The following is a 5,064-nucleotide window of genomic DNA, read 5'->3' as shown; positions in this document are numbered from 1 at the left end:
GAGAAAGACAGGTTGGGCAGGGACCACGTTTTACTGGAGAAGGGAACAAGGTGGGTTATATAAGGATTATATAAGCTCTTAGAAACACCTAAAGATTTGGGATACATCAATGTAGGCAGCCTGGAAGCCAGTGAGTGCGACTGTATGAGAAAGAAGCTGAAGCCCTTCTGCTCCCAAAATTTCAGGTGTTGGAATTTAACTCTCAAATCCACATGAATGGTACTTGGGGTTGGACCTTTAGGAGGTAATTAGGGTTAGATGAGGTCATGAGGCGCAGCCCCTGTAACAGCAGTAGTGACTCTATAAGAAGAGATGCAGCTAGCACAATGCTCTGTCTCTCCTCGTGGTGCCCTCCACTGTGTGATGATGCACCAAGAAGGCCCTGGCCAGATGCCAAGCAGATGCTGGTGCTATGCTCTGGGACATCTCAGTCCCCAGAACTGTGAACCAAATAGATGTCTATTCTCTATCAATTACCTGTATTTTTTTTTATCTTTTATTTAATGAATATAAATTTCCAAAGTACGACTCATGTGTTACAATGGCTTCCCCCCCCATACCGTCCCTCCCACCCACAACCCTCCCCTTTCCCACTCCCTCTCCCCTTCCATTCACATCAAGATTCATTTTTGATTATCTTAATATACAGAAGATCAGCTTAGTATACCTTAAGTAAGTATTTCAACAGTTTGCTCCCACACAGAAACATAAAGTGAAAAATAATAGATGATTTTTTTTAAATGATGATGAAATCAGATCAGACCTATTGTCATGTTTAATCCCAGTGAGAGTCAAGTTGGGAATTGATAATTTCTTTTTTTTTTTTTTCAATTACCTGTATTTTTAAAAATGCTGCCTTCTAATATTAGACTCAAAGGACATAAAATTACATATAAGTAAACCTTCAAAATGTTTCAAGTAAGCAGTTCTGGGGCCGGCGCTGTGGTGCAGCAGGTTGAAGTCCTGGCCTGAAGCACTGGCATCCCACGTGGGCGCCAGTTCGAGACCCGGCTGCTCCTCTTCCAATCGGCTCTCTAATGTGGCCTGGGAGAGTAGTAGAGGATGGCCCAGGTCCTTGGGCCCCTGAACCCACGTGGGAGATCCAGAGGAGGCTCCTGGCTCCTGGCTTCAGATTGGTGCAGCTCTGGCCATTGTGGCTATCTGGGGAGTGAAGCAGCGGATGGAAGACCTCTCTCTGTCTCTACCTCTCTCTGTAACTCTATCTTTCAAATAAATAAAATAAAATCTTTTAAAAAAAGTAAACAGATCCATCAATTTATTCTGTAAATATATAGCTACATTTATATTAATTTTTGAAGAGTCTATATTTATATACTCTTGAATTATAATTGACAAGCTATCAAACATAGGAAAAAGTAAATTAAGCTTTTAAAACTGTACACATTGGCCGGTGCCGCGGCTCACTAGGCTAATCCTCCGCCTTGCGGTGCTGGCACACCGGGTTCTAGTCTCGGTCAGGGCGCCGGATTCTGTCCCGGTTGCCCCTCTTCCAGGTCAGCTCTCTGCTATGGCCCGGGAGTGCAGTGGAGGATGGCCAAGTGCTTGGGCCCTGCACCCCATGGGAGACCAGGAGAAGTACCTGGCTCCTGCCATTGGATCAGCGCGGTGTGCTGGCTGCAGCGCGCCGGCTGCAGCGGCCATTGGAGGGTGAACCAACGGCAAAGGAAGACCTTTCTCTCTGTTTCTCTCTCTCTCACTGTCCACTCTGCCTGTCAAAAAAAAAAAAAAAAAAAACCTGTACACATTGTTCACTAAAAATACCTATAGAGATGAATAATAGAGAAAATCGCTGTTAGGATAATTTTTGTAATTCTGCAATCATAACATGAAATTATGAATGGAATATGACTTCCACAATATTGTTACAGCAATAGAAAATGAACTAAGATACTTTCTTGGCTTACCCTGGAGGAACAGAAGCAAGAGGAAGCTTCAGCCATGGTGACTAGACAGCCCGAGAGGTAAACAAGGCTACCCAGGAAGCTCAAGCATGGGCTGGGGTAATCCAGGAAACTCAGGCTAGCACAGCCACCCTGACCTCAAGTTTCTTCCTAGCATTGCCTGCTCTGTCTGTGGCTGCTGCCAGCACTGTGGCACAAGCACACTCACTTCCCGTTACCTGCAAAAAGCTACCCATTCCTAGTGCTTGTAAAATAGACCCAGACTGTGGCTCTGTACCTGCTGGGGCCTCAGCTCTCCAGGATCTGAAGACTGGCATTGCAGAGATGCAGAGCCATAGTGGTGTGTGTACTTCGCTGTTTGTGGCTGGTGTACCACCCCAGCACCTGGATCTCAGCCAGAACAGGCTGCATGTCACCACACACCTCAGCACTTCCAAGTGACTGGGGCATGGCCCTGACCCCTTTCAACCTGTCCTTTGCCCAGGTGTGCTGTAGACTACTTGTGACACTCCAGAATTTGTGTATTGAAATCCCTACTCCCAGAGTGATGGTTTAGGAGGCGGGTCCTTGGGGAGAGATTAGGTCATAGAAGCTATACTCTCATGAATGGAATACGTGTTTTACAAAGAGACCCAGGGGTGGCTGTTTTGGTGCAACGGGTTAAGGCACCGCTTGGGACATTGCATCCTGTATCTGAGTGCTGGTTCCGGCTACTCAGTGCTTCTGACTCAACTTCCTGCTAATGCAAGAAATTGGAGCCAACAGAGGATGGCTCAAATGCTTGAGCCTCTGTCACCCACACGGGAGACTCAATAAATTGAGTCTGGCTTCAGCCTAGCCCAGCCCTGACTGTTGCAGGCATTCAAGGAATGAGTCATCAGATGAAAGACAGCTCTTTCTCGCTGTCACTCTGCCTTTCAAATAGATGAAAACACACATTTAAAAAGTTAAAAATAGGCAGTATTTGAACAAACTTTTCTGAACAATAAAGCACTGAACAACAGTGCTTTATTGATACAAAGGTTAGTTTAAATGGATACAAAATTGCTGTGTAAAGTATGTGTTTTCAAAATACATTTCTGTAAGTAGAAATTCTCTTAGTAAAAGAGCAATTATCTAGTAGCAAAGGTGTATGTTTAGGTCTGGGGAGCACAAGGGACATGGTCACTGGTCAGAGCAGCCCTCCCACCTGCGTCCTGTGGCCGCCTGTCCCGCAAGCACTCACGTGACACACAGGGACACACACAGAGTTCGACACTCACCACCTGCAAATCCTTTTTCCCCCTAGAGCTTTCTCCTGCAGAATTAACCCCATGGATGCACTCAGAAGTCACGGAACACATTTTCTGTAAAAATGTCTCGCACAGACTCAACATCCAGCTGTGGACTCTCACAGTGATGCAGCAGGAAGGGGCAAAGCTGGGGAGAGTCAGGCCGTCACTGTATATGTTACATGTTTATACACACACACACACACACACACAAACACACACACATAGGGGTCCATGCTATGGCAGAGAAGATTAAGCCTCTGCCTGTAGGGCCAGCATTCCACATGGGCGCTGGTTTGGGTCCCAGCTGCTCCACTTTTGATCCAGCTCCCTGTAATTGTGCCTGGGAAAGCAGAGGAAGCTGGCCCAAGGGCTTGGGCCCCTGCACCCATGTGGGAGACCCGGAAGAGGCTCCAGGATCCTGGCTTCAGGTTGGTCCAGTTGAGGCCATTTGGGAGAGAACCAGCAGATGAAAAAATCTCTCTCTCTCTCTGCCTCTCTATTTCTGCCTTTCAAATAAATAAATAAATAAATCTTTTTTAAAAAAAGTGAAAAGATTCTAAGCATGACTGGTAATTAAGGAAATGCAAATCAAATGAGTTATACTGCTTCACACTCACTAGGATAGCTAGAATCCAAAAAAGAAAAAAAAATAAGCATCAGGGACAATATGTAGAAAATGGAAATCTAGTACTTGCTTATGGGAATATAAAATGGTGTAGTACTCTGGGAAACAGTATGACAGTTTTTCTAAAAATTAAACAGATTTGTCACATGACCCAGCAATTCCACTTCTAGTTGTACAACCAGAAGATTTGAAAAGAGGTATTCAGAGGCTGGCACTGTGGCGCAGGGGGTTAATCCTCCACCTGTGGCGCTGGTTCTAGTCCTGGCCACCCCTCTTCCAATCCAGCTCTCTGCTGTGACCTGGGAAAGTGGTGGAAGATGGCCCAGGTCCTTGTGTCCCTGCACCTGCATGGGAGACCCAGAAGAAGTTCTTGGCTCCTGGCTCCTTGCTTCAGATTAGCATAGCTCTGGCCTTTGTGGCCATCTGGGGAGTGAACCAATGGAGGGAAGACCTTTCTCTCTGTCTCTCCCTCTCACTGTCTGTAACTACCTTTCAAATAAAAGAAATAAAATCTTTTAAAAAAAGAGATATTCAGGCCAGCGCCACGGCTCACTAGGCTAATCCTCCGCCTTGCGGCGCCGGCACACCGGGTTCTAGTCCCAGTCGGGGCACCGGATTCTGTCCTGGTTGCCCCTCTTCCAGGCCAGCTCTCTGCTGTGGCCAGGGAGTGCAGTGGAGGATGGCCAAGTGCTTGGGCCCTGCACCCCATGGGAGACCAGGAGAATTACCTGGCTCCTGCCATCGGATCAGCGTGGTGTGCCGGCCGCAGCACACTGGCCGTGGCGGCCATTGGAGGGTGAACCAACGGCAAAGGAAGACCTTTCTCTCTGTCTCTCTCTCTGTCCACTCTGCCTGTCCAAAAAAAAAAAAAAAAAAAAAAAAAAAGATGTGGAAAACAATAAAAATGTTTAAAAAAGAGATATTCAAACAAACAATTTTACACCAATGCTCAAAGCAACACCAATCACAGCAGTCAAAAAGTGAAAACAATTTAAATCCCTGGATAAACAAAATGCCTTATAACTATGCAATGGAATAGTATTCCATAAATACCATAGCTGTAGAAAGAAATGAACCTTGAAAACTGGACACAGAAGGTCACATATTGTATGATTCCATTGCTACAAAATACCCACCAGAAGTAAATCTACAGAGACAGAAAGTCTATATTAGTGGTTGCTTAGGCTGAGGATGTTGGGGTCTAGTAGGTACGGAAAGATGGCTAAAAGGTATGGAGTTCTTT

This window comes from Oryctolagus cuniculus, chromosome 6, assembly GCF_051225735.1.
Source record: "Oryctolagus cuniculus isolate XC-2025 breed Fujian yellow rabbit chromosome 6, ASM5122573v1, whole genome shotgun sequence".
Lineage (NCBI taxonomy): Eukaryota > Metazoa > Chordata > Mammalia > Lagomorpha > Leporidae > Oryctolagus > Oryctolagus cuniculus.
Note: the sequence above shows the minus strand (reverse complement) of the source record.